General features: G+C 40.3%; 1 long non-coding RNA gene across 1 annotated transcript in view; it reads right to left on the minus strand.

Annotated features, from left to right (window-relative positions):
• Positions 1-19241, minus strand: part of LOC115607247 — a 158848-nt gene that overhangs the window by 116618 nt on the left and 22989 nt on the right. Inside the window, exon 2 of the long non-coding RNA XR_003991150.1 lies at positions 16754-16843. This is a non-coding gene — a long non-coding RNA (uncharacterized LOC115607247). The remainder of the gene's footprint in view (positions 1-16753; positions 16844-19241) is intronic.

Genomic DNA, 19241 nt, shown 5'->3' on the forward strand with positions numbered 1-19241 from the left:
CTCTCCAGCACATCTGGGGTGTCCCAAGTGTTCCACATGGAGCAATCCATGAGCTTCACTGTACCCAGGATGGGGACCAGACATAGCTTTGGACAGCCTGATCTAGTTAGACCTGTTTTGAGGAGACAGAGTGGATGACCTCTGGCGGTCACTTCCAGCCTGAATTATGATTCTATGATTCTCAATCCCTAATGATGTAGGTACCATTTACATGCTAAAAACACTAATACAGCAACCACACATATCACCTAAATTATTTACAGTATTTGCTTCAGTTTGATTTATTGGGGTTGGAGTTCTCGTAAAGTAGAATAGACAACACTAGTTAAGACTGACTTCTACAAGTATTCGCTCTTCACAGGAGGATGACATTGCTAAAAATGAGAATGAGACCAAGGGCTTATTTTAACTTCTGAAATCTACAAATATCAATTGTAAAATAAGACCAGGAATTGCATGGAGGCAGGGCAACAGCTGCAAAAAATACATCCCAAAAGAAACTTTAGGAGCCCTGAACTGGTACAGAAGTGAGAAAAGACTGGAATCAACAACTGAAGGAGAGATGTGCCATCTCCTAGGGATTGTTCACATATATATACAGACTTTGTATTGGTACCAGTTATGTCCTTAGCCAAAATGGAAGATAATCATACAGCTTAAAAAAAAACAAACCACATTTTGAAATCCTTAGGAAATTATGCATGAAAATCCTTATCAAAACAAGTTTTGAATAAAGTACTATATGAGCTCGCAATTGAAGACTATCTCACAGCAAATGTGCACAGTAGCACTGAAGAAAGATTTCATGGGATGCTCTCGGTTGTTATTCACTGAGTTCTGTATGCTTGACATTATAGATTTGTTGGTATTTATTTGCTATACTATTTTTGAAGCAAACACTATTTTCTGTAGCATGTCAGAGCTTGTCCTGGATCAGGGTCTCCATTTCACTTAAGAGGTGGAAAAAAAAAATTTGCATGAATTTAGCAAATGGGACAAGGCTGCTAATACTGCAACATGAAGAAAATTTTCAGAAGAAGAGAGAAAAGCAAGCCAGCACAGAGTTATGCAAGGAAAAACAAACAAGCAAATCAATTTTAGAGATTCTCTGCTAAAAGCAGCAGCAGGATTTCACTGGCATTTTCAGAACATGTGGTATTAGCTGTATTTACTTTGACAAGCCAAGTAGCCAACCATCAGACTCAGTTCTCAGTGCTTATTTAGTTAGCTGTCTGTGATAAGCAGCATTTAGTGCGCAGTGTTTGTTGATTCTAAGCATAAAAAGATATCATCTCTCCACTTCAGTTAATAGGATTATATTTGCTGGGCAATTTGCAGTGTGTCAAATGCCACATTGAAGTCTTTAATAAAGTAACTGTTTAGTCTCCAGATTTTGAGTCACAATCACAAATAGTTTTTGCTGAGAGCTCGTATTATGGAAAAATAAACAAAACCTTAGGCTGCTGAGCAGAGCAAGTGAAAGTAGCTTTGTAATCAGTTTGTTTTGAATTTGAACTGTCTTAAGCTATACCTGCTTACATTACGTGTTGCCCAAAAAGGTATCCAAAGAAAATAAGTGGTGTCCCCACAATGACAGGATCACGACAGCGTTAGTGAGGAAATGCCCTGGCCCAGTGCCAGCTGCCTGGACCTTTCCATTACATCAGGCCTCATACTATGAGTTCACTGGAGTGGAAGAGCCCCAAGGAACTGATGATCCATTGCCAAGTAAAGCATTAGACAGCAGTGAAAATTCAGAAAAGTGTATTGAGTCAAGACTAATGCTTTATCTTCCTCTTGTTCTCTATACCTTAAGTATTTTGGAAGAAGACAAGGGAGATTCAGAGGCACTCTGGACTAAAGGCTAATATTTGAACCTAAGGCCATACAGCCCCTATTGTTTGTGTAGCAAATGTTGCAGCAAGTCAGTGCCATTTAAAGACAATATTCAGGACTCCAAACTACTGCCTGTGTTTGCATCCACATCGGTACTTGAACCTGCTGAAGACCCTTTGAAAAAAATAAATCTATAAACTCCAAACAGATATGAAGGAGATTACATAGGTGCCTGCTGCATTTTCAGATCTGCGCTCGGTTATTTCACTAGCAAGTGGATGGACGTAGATGAGCAGAACAACACTACCTCCTCCTGCCTCTCCCAGTACCAGTTTCACTCAAAGCACACACTTCACACCACCAGACCAGATGGAAAGCATGGGCCAGTGAAAAAGTTGTTCCCAGCCAGAATTCTTATCCCTCCAGCTCTCTGTGCACTTTTCTCTGAAACAGAATCCTGCAGACAGAGCGCTGAGCATCCCTGACCTGCTTCCTACAAGTTGACCCACTGTCACACTAACTCACTGCTGAAATTTGTAACCAGCTAATAAGACTGCTAGCAACAGGAGGGAGCTACTTCATGGCTCACAAAGATAGGTTTCCTAGAGGACAGTGAAACACTGTTCACCCGTAAATGGCTGGCGGGTTTCTTGGTTTCAGTGTTCAAGAAAAAGGGAAGTGTCCAGCAAAATACACTGCAGTTCTCTATCAGCTACACTTTCTTCCATTAAAAAAAAAAAAAAAATAAATTAAAAGTTAAGTAGGAATGTTCCTCTTTAAATCTCTTCACTATCAACAAGAATTTACTCGCAGCAGGATGCCCTACAAATTCATATATGTTTTGCTGTTTACATCCCTCTTATTCAGCCTCATCTGATCCTTCCACTGGGACTTGTATGGGGGTGAATCAAAAACTGGGTTGCTTCTAAAGCTCTGGGTGAAGCCCCTACCTAGAAACCCCAATTTCAAAAGAAGGAAAAACAAACAAACAAAAAAAAGCACCAGCAGTGTAAACAGAATAGCATACGACACTTGCTCTCCAAACTATATAATATGAATTACACGACTCTTTCATCTAGATAATTTTACTAGGTCCACCAGTTTCATCCTACCCCTCCTACAGTCACACTGAACTCACAGGTTTATGTTGCTGAGTCTTGCAGGGTGGCAATGTTCAATGGCAATTGCTATCAGGCTGGTAACAGGACCCTCTTCTCCCCTAGGGGCCGTTCCTGGTCCATGAGCAGCCTCTGAACTCCACAAGCAGTACAGCTCTCCTGCTTAGAAGAAATTCCTGAACGGCCTCCACAACACAAGATTTCTGCAGAAAGCATCCTATCTCCATTTTTTTTTTTTTTAGGGTGTAACTTTCTCATCCCAACAGAGGTCATTACTGCTGTACATTAAAACAACAATTTATCTCACACACATGTGAGCTCAGCTAGTCTAGGCTTCACCTATTCACAATTCCTCACTCTATAGCTTGCTCCTTTTAGCCAGGCAGAATTGCTTCTCGTTCACAATAAAACAACACACCTAAAATACATGTTTCCAGCCTGCCAGCCCCTTTCTGTCTCTAGCGGGGGGGGGGGCGGAGCGTGGCGGGACCCAACAATGGGAATTTCGTGTTTGCTTTTAGCCTGAACCATCAGGTCTGAATACAGCTCTGAGACATCATACAGGTTGCTTTCATACCCTTCCTCCACATACACAGACTGCAAAGTAAGAGAGCATACAGCACATCTTTCCAAAGGAAGGAAAGAAATGACAAACCTAGCCTTTGCAGTGGAGCTCACCGGCACAATTCATCCATCAGAGCAAGGAGCTGAAAGGTGTCATGCGTAAGGGCTGTTGAGAAGCATCCTCCTGGCAGAGAAACCTAGTGCCACGTCCTGCTTCACACTCACATCCAGATATGACAAGAGATCAAGAAAACTGTTACTGCCAGGGTCAGCAGTTTTGCCTGAGCTCTGTCTCCAAGGACAAGGGACAATATGAAAGTCTGCCAACTTGAGGGGGAACAAAAGTTCACAGGATGCTTGAACAACTGGTGGAAGCCTTCTTACCATTGCCATGTGTGTTTCAGCAGAGGCTACCAGCATAAATCATTGAATTATTATTTATTTTGATGGAAGTCCAGTTTGCTACTGTTTATGTTTAAAGATTTTCATTTCTATCAAACAGCTTTAAGTGACATTGAGTCAGGAATACACAAAAAGTGAAAGGATCAACACAGCCATAACCTACATCCACAGAGTCCTAAAACAACTAAAAACTTGCTTTTTCTTGCATAACAAAATCTGCCTAGCTGCTTGTCATTGGCCACAAATTACATTATAAAAAATGTAAGTGAGCTCCTCTGGTATTTTTAGTTATTACAATTGACATGGAAATTTTAATAGCAATAACTATTTTAGGGAAAACGTTGAAGCAAATAAGATTTTAATGATTTCTAACTATCGTCCATGTCTGGAAAAAGAATACACTGGTTTAATACATATTTGCTAGTCAGTGAATAATCCATGACAAGGTAAGAGAACACACTGAGTTGCTGGAAGGTTTTTCCTCTGACCAAACCCAGCTACATCTCTGTCAGAGGCAGTATGTTTTTCCCCAGCATCTCCTGCACCTACGCATATAATTTAATCCTGAGTCTCCTAATCAAGGCAGTTTGTCTTCAATACCCTCCTAACAACCGACTTCATCTTATGTGTGGTACAACCAGCAGAGAGCAAGGACGCTCCGTGGGAACACCACCCCACAACGACACAAGCTGATGGAGTTTCCCCATCCACTGCAGTGGCGTGTGTTGCCTCTGGTCAGGGAGATGTGGCCACAGGCATAAAGCCAGTGAGCTGTGTGGAGCAGTGACTAATAGCTAGCTGAAATCAAGCTAGAGAATATTTCGCATGACTAAGTACTACTTCAATAGGAAAATAAACCTTTATCCAGAACCACCCAAAACCACTTGTTGGTATAACACGACTTCCATGACAGAACACAAGTGCTCTGCAATATGAAGTGGGAAAGGAATATTGTCCCCATTTTGGGACCCAGTCAAGCTACAACTACATGGCAAGGCCCTATCTGCCAGTGAAGCTCCAAGCACTGTTATCAGCTGACACACGTGCAAAATTAAAGAGACACATAAAGCCTGATCTTTTTAATTGAAGCTGATACTTCATGCTTGCAAGAGGTTAAAAGTAAAAAGCATACACACACTTGGTTGACTGATAGCAACCTCAGGAAGCAGCAGTTCAGCTGGATGTCTGAGCCAGCGTTCAAGGAGCAGAGCTACGCAGGGAGATCGTGGGTCACAGAAAACCCACAGGCGAGAAGCCAGCATGAATTTCTCACATCTTCAGTCATTATTCTAACAACAAGGTCTCAGCTTCAGGTTTGAAGGCACCTTTTAAACAATTACAATACTGACAGTTTTTATTATGTTGTTTATTACTCTGAGGGGTTTATGTTGCACGTTTTACTGAATCAGTGTTTCCAGTATTATTCTTCTGGACAGCAACTGATGTTTTCATAGCCAACAACAGCTCTCAAGGTCTCTGAAAAGCCTGAGTATTTATTGATACATAAAGTTATGGTTTCAAAGTACATTTTAGTCTTTCATGATCCAAATATTGCATAAGCTTTTTCTATTTGTCAAAATATAGCACCACAATATAAACATCATATGTATTTGGAGAACATTGGGAACAAAGACCTTTTCATTACTTTTATGTTATTGAATTTCAGCGGTTTTTTGGTTTTTGGTTTTTTTTGTTTGGGTTTTGTTTTTTTTTTTGGGGGGGGTTTGTTGTTTGTTTGTTTGTTTTGGTTTGGTTTTTGTTTTTGTTTTGGTTTTTGGGTTTTTTTTAAGATTTAATCCTACTGTAAGCATAAGCAGTATATGTTTGCTCCCTGCTATAGATTATGCTTAGGACTCGGAACAGTCCAGCTCTACTCAAACCTCCTTTCTTAAATTATCAACACTTTGAGGCAAAGAAGTTCATAGACAAGGGAAAACAAATATCCTGGGTCATTTCCTGCCCCAAACATTGAAATAAATGTAGACAGCAGAGAAAGTATTCAGTGTTGCACACTAAACCACACAGAGTAGGGTTAGGAACTCAGATCCCACATACTAAAACCATAGGCACTTACTTATATACATGGATAGGACAGACATTGATAAGCATTTTGACTTAGCTATGTAAAACATTATAACTTGTATATCTAGGTAAAAACTTACCACCCAGCAAACCTACTTGGGCATTTTCACTCTTCCACCTCTTTCTCCTCTAAGCTTTAACTCAGGTTCCTGGATATTCAGCCCAATGATCTACCATAGGAGAAATCCCAACTTGGCACAAGTAGTAAGCAGGCATTTAATACAGGACATGCCAGGCATTTTCAGAAATGTTGACAACCACCCTGAGCATATTTTTATTATTAAAATCACTATGTAACCCCATCCTGACAGTCTTCTCTCTGCTATTTTTAGACCTGGAGCTCTTCAAGTGGGAACAGAGGTTGCATAAGGGCTGGCAAAAGGGGATTCCTGGCTTAATTTAAATTGCAATGTAGATTTCTTCGCAAATGCCAAGATTACACCTTACCTCTCACACTCTGCATTTTACCAGCTGTCATCATCCAGTCTGCGATTTCTGCAGGTGACAGTACATCAGAGGAACAGCCAAAAGCCAGATGCTGCTCTGTTCCAGACATACACATTGTCCCAAGTCTTTGGAACATTGCACCAAAGAGCACAAGTTAGGCAAAAAGACAGCTAAAAGCGAGAAAGGGAAATTTATGAATATTGCAGCCCTCCTAAGTACCTTTCAAGTATGTAACTTCCAGAATTAGACACTGTTGTAATCCAAATACTAATGCATCTTAACACCCTATTCTAACAAAAGACAGAAAACTGATGACTGGACTTAAGCCATAGCTTCAGCGTGAGATGGGTTTATCCTACTGGCCTGGTCTTCAGATGTATGCCTTTGCTATACCCTACCCATAAGTCAGGAGGAGAGATGGTGTGATCACCATTTCTTGTGATCACTGCGGTTTCTTCTGAGAGGAAACTTGGGTATGTAGGGAGGGAAGGAGCTCCCTCGTGGTTCAGCCTGGCCCTGGGGCTTAGGTAGGAGAGTAGTCCTACCCACATACCAAGGCAAACCCCATGTTGGCTTTAGGTGGGCTGATAAAACACAGGACAACCTGATCTACCATGGAACTGAAACAAGTCCTGTTTAGAATGACACTCCAGTCACTCATTAATGAAGCAGTTGCTTTGCTATGAGATTACACAGAGGTGTTCAACTCAAACAAGCTCCAGTTAGAGCTTGCTTTTAAATAGGCTACAAAGACTTCAGTAGCACTGTGGTTATGACTGCTAATATTTTCTTCCACAATCACATCTTAAATTTGTGAAATAAAGTTCCCGATAAAGAAGGAAAAAAAAAAAAACAACAAACAAAAAAAAAAAAAAAAAAACCACACACAACAAAAAAAGAAAAAAGAAAAAGAAAAAGAAAAAAAAAAAATTAGAAAAAAGCTTTGAAGAATTCCATAAGGAAAACTCAAAGAGAGACTCACACCCTGGAAAAATCCTGCCTCAGAGAATTACCTGCAAGGTGAATAATAACTATACTGTGTTCAGAAATTAAAGGTTGGATATGACTCTAGGTCTGTGTTTAAGAAGTTCAGATGGAAAGCAAGTGCTGACAGTAAAGGGGTATAACTCAGATGAGATGGCTTCAAATGGGACATCTGGCCAGCAGAGGAACAGATGTGGCAACTGCAAAACCTGAAGACACCTCATCATAGCACATCACAACTGAGACTATAATTTAGTTTCCAGCTCTCCTTAAGAAAGCTTGCCCAAACACACAGAGCCCCGGCAACAGCTACTCTGATTCAGTGCTGACACAAGGCACCTCTGGTTTTGGCTGCCTGCACTATGTCTCAGGAGTGTGGGAACTTGCAAGGTAAAGGCAGCAGCTGTCTTTGCAGGGTTGATCTGTCAGGGGCTCTGCATGCCGTCACCACAGTGCTCGCACGCAGATTTGAGCTGAAGCAGGGCTGCAAGCACCTGCACTGCACTACTGGAGAAAGCCTCTGCCACAGGTGCTAGGAGGATGATAAGCATTTCTATAGGCAGAAGCTGTTTCACCCTTGCTAGCTGAAGTCGGTGCTTACAGGTAGCCACCAATGCTTTGGTCCACAGCCAACATTTTTATTCTCTCACTTCTTTCCCCTCCACATCCCCTTTCATGCTACAGAGAGGCCAACAAAAAGGTTAGAAGGAAAACATTCAAGGCCATGACTTGTACAGAATTCACTATTATTTACATTGTGAAGGTGTTAAAACATAGTTACCTGAATTCTTACAGCGTATATGCTCTGCTACACTGGAAGATTCCTTAACAGACAATAATAAAATAAATAATAAAATAATAAAATAAGGATTTCTCCCTCCCCCCATTTCTTTCCAGCTCTGATGCCTGGCAATCAAACATAAAACACACTGTATAGCATGTACTTAAATTTTATCTCTTTGTTGGGTTGCTTTTTGTCCATGCCTTTGGGGATGCTGTTTTAACTGGAAGAGAAAAGGTTGTTTCATTCCTTTTCTTGGCAGGCTGGAGAATGGGTTGGGAGTACAGGACGGGAAGGAATGAAGAAATAAGAGCCCAAGGTTTTCTGCTGTGGGGTAATACAATAAACAATAAAGTGCTACACACATACACAGAACATTTAAAAAGAGCCTTGAGAAGTGAAATCATACTGTTCCCCAATACCAACTCTTAAAAAAGATGGAGATAACCTCCTTTATCTTCAGCACTAAGAACCAGTTTGTACCAACAGCAAGAGGTGGTTTCTAACACCATTTGTTTCCCATGTTTAATGAATACTTTGGATCTCTGCTCCAGCCCTTATTATAGTATAAATAAGCTTTTCAAGAAGACAGGTTAGCATGCATTTTCATAACTGCCACTCCTATGACCTCTCACACTGGGAACAGGAAGGATGGGAAAGCTGTTTCTTATGGGATGTGGGGCAGGCTGTAGCTCATACCTCTGGAAGCCTATTCTCCTCCACAGAGGATATTAGTATTCACACTCCACTTCAGGAGCCACAAGATATACCTCACTGTTTATTGATAACCACATTATCACTACTATTGGAATAATAACCACCATTATTATCGGAATTACCTAGCCACTGACTCCATTTCTGGCTTGCTGCAAGTTGATGATTTAGTTTTTACCTTGCAGATTACCCTTAACCAGTGGGGAAAGCGCATCTTAAATATCCTTGAGTAATCGTGTGATGAAATTCTCAATTGTTCTTATTTACAAAGTTTCCTTTGCCTTCACTTTTCTTTCTTTAATGTTTTAATCTCCTTGGATGCTCTTCATATTTTATTTTTTTAACTCCAAGCATTTCTACTCCTCCATCAACTTTTATTATAGGTAGGTTTTACACTTTTTTCTGTCCAATTCAGATGCATAATGCATTAGCTTGGTTGAAAACTTCTGCAAGTTCTCCAAGACTGCACAATGTTTAAAATAAACTGTTTTCCCACACTAGTAAGCCCAGCAAATTTAATGCCTCAAGCACTGCAATAACATGGTTTTAAATAGACTGCTGAAATATTAATCTTAGCATTCATTATTCTTTCACTCTGTCTCTATTGTTTGAGGCTTCTTCTCATGCCATGCAATGTCCTCCCTGTCTGTGCTTCAATATCCACAGCATGACATGTTGGGAGAGCTGTGTGTTTTAAGACTCACTGTGTTCCAGAGGAACATATTTGTTATTCTTCATATGGAGCCAGTTTCCTTTGAAACATCTGACCTGTCTTTCAAAAATCTCTTATTCAAGTTTAAAAGATCTATTTATATTAAACCTTGTGACACTGTAGGTACCTTGGGTGACCAATCTGTAGTGTTTTTTTCCTTGGGCTTGCTGTTCCTCTAGTTGTTCTGCCAAGTCACAAAAAAGTAAATGAGACCCTCAGCAATTCCCCTGCTGCAAGCAATGCATCAAAATGAAGTGAAGGACACTGAAATGGGATAGCAAGCATAAGCAGTAATATTGAACCACTAGCATTAGAAATTAAGAAAGATACTATTTAAAGAGAGACTTTGTTCAGGCAATCTTTTGTAAAAGTTTCATATTATATCCCAAAATGGATTAGCATTCAGACTGAGCTTAAATTGGTTGTTTATGATATGCAATTATTGAATACATAGCTATTGTTCTGTTTGTAGTATAAAAACATTTTGGTAACTATGGTTTTGTATCATCTACCTGACTTAGTCAAAGGGTTATAAGTTGCCCATGAATATATTAAGGCTAGAAATTAGAAGTCTTCAAACCACCCAAGGAGACAGGTTCTGGAACAAATTCACAATTGGGGAAGTGGGAAGAAAAATTTTCAGTAGCTAACTTAAGGCAAAGGCACTTTTGCAAGAGGAATGGCAGTTGCCTCCAGCAGCAGGATCCCAGGTTTGGCAAGCAGTAAAGCTCTCCTGCTCCTGGTAGCCCTGCCCCTACTCTTAGCAAGATTGTACTTGGTACAGCAGAGTCAGAAACCGCAGCAGTGCGTCCTTTTGGATGCAGCACATTACTATCAGCCTACATACCTATTACAGACTTAAGGAGTTCCCAGTATCTTCCTCAAAAAGAATGTTCCACATCTTAGCAATTCTTTCAGTAAATTCATCTTTTCCTTCTTAAAACTAGACTACACACACACAAAACACCCAAAACCCACCAACTACAAACCCGAACTGGGTTAGAAAAAGCAGCCTGTGGGCATAGGGGAGTTTTAGGCTTCACACTGCTATTAGCAAAGATGGACACTTGAGAGCAGCACACATCAATGAAGTCTTTTGGCTCAAGTTGAGCATCCCAGAATTTATTCAGCACAAGCCCTATGCCCTGCTGCAGGCATCTTTTCCTGGGTGTAGGCACAGCATGGAGATTCTAGTCTTCTCTGAAAGGCTGAATTTCAGCCAAGCTTAGTGTGCACAAGACCTGATCTTGACCTGCAAATTTGATACCTCAAACAAGTAAGAGATTCATGATCACTACTTGGCTATCATCTCGCCAGATGTTTCTCCCTTGCAAGAAGAGGCTGTTGGATGATTTCTAGTTGAGAAAACACAAAAAAACCCCACAAACCACTATTTTTAGCTACTAAAAGTGATCCTTAAGATTCCACCATGCCTTGGTGAGATGCACGAAAATATTTCCTTCTTTCCTTGGGGTTTTATGACCTACACAGGAGGAAGAAAATTATCAGAGATTAATGCAGTAGAGTATCATTTCTTCCTGAATTACTTACACTCCACATTGCAGTCAGATACCTGGAAACAGAAAATAAAGACACCAACCTAGTAGCAAAATTATCTTCTTCCAATTCAGCCATCCACCTTCTAGTATGGCCAGACCATGCACAGGGACAATGAAGGAATCAGTCAAAGATATTTTCTTTGACTTTTTCCTAAAGAAAATGGACTAAAATGACTGCACTGGATTATTTTGGTCAAAGTGATTGACATTCATATTTTGCCCAAAGCAATTTAATTCCCTCTACATATAGGTTTTATAATAACCAGCAGGCACCAGGAAAGTTCCATGTCTAAAAAAATTCAATTCACAACTGGCAGCCTGGTGGAAAACATAAGGGCTCTTTCTATCACTTATAGAGGTGGCTAATGGGTGGGAGGAAAAAAAGTACACAAACTTAGAAAAGAAAAAATTGAAGATAGAAAGGTACACTTAAAATTTCTAGCCACAAGCAGCACAGTTCAGTTTTACTTTTGGTCCGCAATTATCTAAGACCTCATCTCATTTATATGGTAATAACTTGTCTCATGTCAGCTCAACAAGCAGAGATAGCAGCTACACAGCACCAGCTCCTTGAATGCTGTGGCTGGCTGAAGCCTCCCTGTGTGGGTGGATGGACCTGGCTCAGAGCACCAATTAGACTTGCCAATGAGCCAGGCCTAGCAGTGCTGCGAGGAGCATAACAAAGGCAGGGAATTTCTTCTATGAATTTAACTTAACTCTTTGTAGTTTTGTGCACACTCTGCATGAAAACATTTTGAGAGAGATTTATTTGCCTGGGGAAGAGGGTATGTACTGCAGCAGTTTGGAAAGAACTGGTCCTCAATAAAGAGCAGAAAAATGTCATGGCAAGGTTCAGAAATTATTCCAGGATGATTACTAACAGCTGCAAAGCTACTTTTTCTCTAAAACTCTAATTAAGTACAGATAAAGTGGGACAAGAGGCCAAAACAGATCTGGACATTAGAGATAATGGCTTTGGTCTTCTTCAATTTTAGATGTAATTACTAAAGGATGTCTTATTGCCTCACCAAAGCGGAGTAGGTGCATGGACCTCTGGGTGTCAACCAACCCTACAGCTCTCAGATGTATTAAGAGAAAATAAATATTTGAAGTAGCAAACATCAAGACAGAACAAAGATCTGGAATGCAAAAACCCTGTACAGATAACAAACCTCACATCACTCATTATTGGAAGTTCAGCTACTCTAACAAGCCCTCTCTCAAAGAAATTAACTGTGGGTTTGTCCATAATCCATTATCCATTTTGAGGCATAAAAGAACATTTCAACAAGTAATTTCCCACCACAGTGAGATGCAGTGATTGTATGTACCAGAACTCCAGTCGCTGCACAGTGGGTTGTGTTTTATTGACTGTAGTCGTCAAGTACATACTTCCAGCACACGCAGAACACAAAAGGTTCAGTTTAAAGTAGGGGTGTCAATCAAAATGTACCTTCACTGAAAACCCAGCAGGGTATGGTTTTCAGATTATGTTTTCTAAAGAGGTTCTGTGCCTCCCGCTACAGGAGTAAGTGTAAATATATTATTACATATTGTAATGCTTTTTTCTCTTCCAGAAGAAACAGGTGGATTTCAGGAGGATCAGGTCTGCAGCCACCCCTCATCCCCTGGCAGAGTATAGGAAGGGGCAACCTGATCAGACCATGCTGCTGACAGAGCATTAGGAGTTGAATTTTTTAGGGACACTGACTTAAAATACTTTCAATTCAGAACATTGAGGTTTATATGGGATTAGCTTATTGTATTTAAATACCACACAGCAATTTGTATTGAAATACTATCATATACGCAGTATTGCTAATGGTAAAAGAAAAGATTTAACACCAATATGTTTGAGGACTGTGTTATTCTTTTACACAGTCAACGTTACACATGAATGCCTTAATTCCTACCACATCATGGTAAGCCCTGAGCTCTATAGTCCAGAATAAGAGTGTCTCTTGCCACTTCGAGTTTCTGACCATCAGCAAGGGTTGGGTTTGCCTCGCTCCATCTCTAAAGCCATCTCTCTAGCCACACATGCTTCAGGTGCACATTAAGAATGTGAAATTAAGGTTAGCAGTTCAGAAAAGCTCTAAAGGGGATCTAGAAATTTTCCCTGTAAGCGCAGCTTTGCTCACCATCCCAGCAACAACAAATACTATCTGTTTCCACCCTAGCATAATCATAATACTCCCAACATCAGTCATACCACAGGCTTGTGGAAGTCCTATATCATAGACTACTGTATTGGGACAGACGGAAGTCAGTGTCAGGGGAAAGGGGATGGAAATACCTGTATGAAGCATTGGTATAAAGATGCTAGCCATCAAAAGACAAGTCAGCTTTGGACAATCTGCAGTAGCCTTGGGAGAAATATGTGAAGAGCAGACAAAATAAACAAGAAACTGTTTTGCCTTAGTTGATACAAGCAGAGCTGATTTTATAGGCACAGGTCAGGAGGTTCGGCTTTTAAGCCTGAAAACAGAGGATTCAGTCTCCTGCCAGCTCAGGAGCCAGGGAAAGATTTTTGATAATGAGCATCTGCAATCCAGTCATTCTTTTTAAAAAAGTAGAAAGAAAACATAAGCAGGCATAGAACTGCTTATCAGTTGAGAATGACAGCACCAACAATGAATTTTCAACAATAATAAATTCTGCCTCCAGAGTTTTCCCAGAAAGCTTAATAAATATTTCATTGTGTTTCATTCTGAGAAGTTATCCAAAAGAAGACTGAAAATCTTGAGAAAAGATGAAGGAACTGTTTAAAGTGCAAGGTTTCGAAAAACTGATAGCTATGAGAAAGCATTAGTGTAATTTAGCTCTGATTGCATCAGGCGTGGAATAGCTATGGGAGAGATTTAATGAGCAAGACATCCAGCATAGTGCTATTAAATGCTTCTCAAGCATACTAGGGTAATACTCCGAAAATACTGCAGCCACCACACCACAGTCTTCAGCAGAAAGAGTATTGCCTCAGTGGAATTTCACAGACACACACATACACAACAAGGACAGATTAGAACCCAAAACATCACGCAGACTACGTCCACATGAGGGAATCCTGTATCGTGGAAAACATCTCACTTCTGATTCCTCGAGCACAAAATGAAAGGCCAGGAGCTCAGGGCAGAACAAAAAGCTGAGACAGCATCTTACAGTCCGGGAAGTTAAAAAACAGTGAGGGTAAATAAACCTCATTTGAAGTTGTAATGAAAAGCTCAGTCTCTAATGGCTCTAAATGAGTATGTTCACACACACTAGTAAACATTTTAAATATGTATTCAAAGTCCTGTTGGAGTCTAATGCTCCTCTGATGATTGAAGCTGATTCTCCTCCTCAGTAAATAATTCAGTAGCAATTTCTTGGCCTGGAAGAGAGATGAACAGTGGCCAAGACTTTAGATAGTCGCTCTTTTCTGAGAGATTTTGGCCTCAATTTTTACTTTGTTGGGAGCGGTTTCTGCAAAAGAGGAAGTGGCATAAATAAAGTTTAAGTGTTTGCATTCACAACTGCGGTTCAGAATCAGCATTTTCTGACCTCTACTCTATTAGTGGAAGAAGAAATTGCTGATGGCATGAAAAGAAAACCCAGCAAGATAATTTATTCAGGCTACTGCCACAGGAGAGTAATCTTATTCAAGGGCAAAATACGGTTTTGTTCTGGCTGTGGCCAGAGACGTCCATCCTGTGATACAGTATGCTGGTATTAAATACTTGGAAGTGCAGATACCCAGAAATCTTATCTAAGGTAGACTCCAGAAACACTGTTCTGTCTTTCCAGATGTTCTTTGTGTATTTAATGTTAGCACAAAGATGTATCTAATACTGAAGAACAACCTGATTAGGAGTGAGACTAATAGTAATAAAGCACTCCAAAAAGAAGAGGCAAGTCAAGCTTCCTCCTCCCTAAAGACAAGCATTTTTAAACCAGAGACTTTAGAGCAGGGTGAAATCCTTCCCAGGTTAATTCCATTAACTTTGATGGATCAGAACATAGTTTATCCCAACAGACCACTAGGCCTGATCCAAACCCCATTTTGTGCTGGACATACTGGACAAGCGCACATACACACGAGATTTGTTCTTTATATAAAATAAAAAATTATAAAAAAATCAGGGACTTGAGGCACATGTGTTCTCAATATTGCTTTTGGCAGATGATTGTATAGATCAAGGTTGTCTCAAACGCTGCTTACAACATACAAACACCATAGTGTGAGTCAGAGACAGGAAGCTGAGCTTCCGTCAGGGACCATTTGCATTTGACCATGGGAGGCCTTGAGCGTAAACAAAGCAAGTAACAAGGATGTTGGTTATCCAAACTGCATAAATAGGATTGTTCTGACCCCTCTGTCCGAAGCTGAAAAACCTCCACAGGAATATGAAAGGATGACTCCAGGGTGAGCCGACTCAGAGGATGGAGCTAAAAAGCAGACACCATGACATGAGGGACAACAACCACCTGGAGGACCCTCAAGTGAACCCCAGCTTTGGAACTGCCAAAATGCTCACTAAGCTATGTTCATCATTATCATAGTAATGCCTCTCTACACTTCATATGAAAATTATGGATAACACCCCAAAATAACATGAACATAAAAGTGCAGGGCTCAGGTCAGAGGGAGAGTTCCCACCACTGACGATACCCTGGGTGAAGACGACCAACAAGACATACTTCTTCTCCACTCCTTTCTCTCCCTCTCCCTTTCTTACTCTATTTTCTTCTCTCTTTTTCATAAAATATTGACTAGATCTAAGTAAAAACATGTGGCACAGGACTTGCTGATCCAGTCAGAATAAACATTGTTAAGTTATTATATCTAACCATATGCCTTGTATTTTGTGTTAATTAATCATAAAACTGGTTGGTTTGTGTCATTTCACCTTAATTTACTACAAGGGTATCACAAACTTGGTCCTTGGTCCCAAGGGGAGGGAGGTTGTCCTAAATGAGTCCTTTCAGGTCGCAACACAAGGAGAGGCAGCACTGAGTCCAAAACAAGTCACAAAGCAGGAACCTCTTCAAGTGCACCTTAGACTTCCTCTCCAGGCAGTAAAATGCCAATCCAACAAACTTCTCTGAAAAACTGAGCTATTCACAGGCATTTGCAAACTACTGGGACATGATACTGCAAAGTGCTAAAACCACCCTGAGAGACACACTGCTGAGCTATATACACACAGACCAAGAGCAAATTAACAGAAACAAGACGGACAGAGGCATGTTAAAAGACAGATAAGTTTCAGCAGACAGTTTGGAACCACACTTTAAATCTTTCTCCCAAAAAAGCTTTGTGCACCCCTAAAGTTAGGAGGAAACAAAAGACAAAATACCCCAGAGCCACATTTCATTCACATTGTATTTTTTTCCAAGCTTAAGAGTATTTGGATCCACGTTGTTTCTAGCCAACTTCAGGAAAAAAACTTATTTATAGACAGCATTTTTCACAAATAACTCCTAAAAGAAGCAAACAAAAAATTTAACTTTGTATTATTTCACAAAGAATTTACCTCTTCAGTCAGGAAAACAAAACTACTATTATATATCTGACCTGTTTTGTTCAGAGCTTTCTCCACAGGTAGTTTGCTTAGCTGTACACCAAATCCTTATTGGTGACTCCCTTTTGATTGTGATCTTGGCACTAGAAACAAGAAGTAACACAACAAACTGCTTCAATCTGGAGGCATAATACTTAAGATTTAAAGTTTAAAACAGTTCAAGAACTGTAAGTGCAAAAAAAAAAAAAACTTCTGGAAAAAAGTAAATAAAAGGCAACAGCCACCTCAGAGTACCTTCTAATGAAGCAGTTCTGCACAAGAGAGACTGCACACACTCACAACTGCTGCATTTTGTAACTAGAGGCTATCATCAGTTAAATCCCAGAAATATCAGACATATCCAAACCCCACATTTGACAACTTCTGTTCCTAACATTTCCCTTTTATCCCAGCTCCACTTTATATCAACAGCAAGGTGGACCATACCCATCTTTCAGGGACTAAAGAAAATCCTATTGGTTCCAGTCAGAACTACTATATGTTGCCTCATTAATTGCATGTATCTGCATCACCTGTGGTTTCCCCTCAGATAGACAGCTAAGGTAACTCAGTACAGCCTTGAGCCCTGAAGAGCGGTAGCACTTTACACCAGCTGAACCTTCAGCCTGGCTCATCTTTGGCAGCAGCAACCTTCTTTCATGCACTGACCCTTGTGATGCCAGGATGCCATGAAGGGGTGCTCCTGCTGGCCACAGGACCCCAGGCTGGGCTGGTTTTGCCTCTTCTGGGTGCTCTTCTTGTAGCCAGCAGCTGTGAGAAGACAGAACATGGACGGATGGAGAGGGGCAGGAGGGGCTGGAGATCCACGGGAGAGTAACAGCATTGCCATATTGTTTGATTTTGTATTTTACTCAGACAGGCTTTCCCCCAGGAAATGCTGACCTTTCAGCTGGACCTTCCTTTGTGCATTGAAGGGTGGCAGACAGAGTGACAGACATGGTCTTGGGATACTGCAAGTGCATGTCCCTATCTGATGTATTTTTATGAGTGAGCAGGCTCAGAAAGATTCCTGTATTTTTGAGGGGACAAGCATTTCTGCAAAATTTCTTGCTGGAACTTCATTCACAGAACACTGGAGAAATCCCATCTGGATACTACGTGCAAGAACTCACATTGAAACAGAGGCATTCAGGGGCTTATGGAGGTGATCAGAGGAGTACTGTTTCATGACAGAAGGCTAGAAGAGTTGTCTTGCACAGTAAAACAGATTAAAAGAATTGAAGTCTGTAAGGTATCCAAGAACTATGTACCAGGAGAGGAAAAGAACTATTTAATTTAAAAGAAATATGGACATAAAGGTACTGGATGCAAACTTACCACAGACATCCATCCCGGAAGCTAGAAGGATTCCAGTTACTCAAAGGATGAAGTTTGGGAACTCTCTTCCCAAAAGTAATCTTTTAAAAGAGGGAAATGAGGCACAGAAAATTAAGCCCTCTATTGAAGATCATATATAAAGTTTGCATCAGAAATGGGAATCAGATAGCAGAGGCTTAAATCCCAGGTCAGGTCCTTTAAAACAAAATCAATATTCTTATCAGAGAGGGTCAAATGTGTTGAAAAGATGGTTTGGTGAGCCAAATTTTGCAATCCAATATAGGTGAAGTGAGAAAAGGAAACTAATATGAGGAAACAGATTAGATTTTTATAATATTGATAAACTCTTAATAAATAAATAATTAGTCATAGATCAGTACTACTAATCTTTGGAGTGATTAAAAAAATATTTTCATTTAAAGAAGAGATTTGCATTTTTGACACAGGGCATTACCTCAGGATGCTGCTGAATTAATCAAGATGTTTATGGGCAGTCTTCCTTCTGCATGGCAGAGGAAATAATTTATGGCTACTTCAGTGTAATCTGTTATTCTGGGTTGTTCTTTTTTTTTTTTTCCTTTTAAATTTTATTGTTGGAATTATCAATACAGTCATGTCCTCAGGGAATAACATCCATGCTTGTAAAGTTCAGGTATAAACAAACAAGCTTAGACACTTCTCTTTCTTCTAAACTCCTTCTGATTTGGGATTATCACCTGACCATAATGTAGTTTTTTCCTTCACACAGTGCTTGTCAATCTGTTGACCTGGCTTTTTCTTTCTAAGTGTCAGAAGAAATCAATGAGGGTTTCCATGTGGGGATTCCCAAGAGTCTTTCCCTTATTATCAATTTCATTGCCATGCCTATTTTATCTCAAGCCCTATACACTACTTGCTTCGTCAGATTTCTCTAAATCTTAATTCCAGTACCAAAATCCCGCATTTGTTATTTGTTAGTTAATCCTCAGGTACTCACTTTACGTAAAGAGAGAGATGTATTTGCTGTTGAGGAGTGAAGATTTTTAAAAGTGGTATTTGTTTGGTTCCTCAAGTCCCCATTGCCTCTCCCCACCCTGGGAACAGGGACCATGTTCTTGCTATAAACATGTCACCATCTCCAGGAGGGAGACGGTCACAGAGGGTCATGCACTCTCCCCAGTGCTC

Source organism: Strigops habroptila, chromosome 4 (genome assembly GCF_004027225.2).
Source record: "Strigops habroptila isolate Jane chromosome 4, bStrHab1.2.pri, whole genome shotgun sequence".
Lineage (NCBI taxonomy): Eukaryota > Metazoa > Chordata > Aves > Psittaciformes > Psittacidae > Strigops > Strigops habroptila.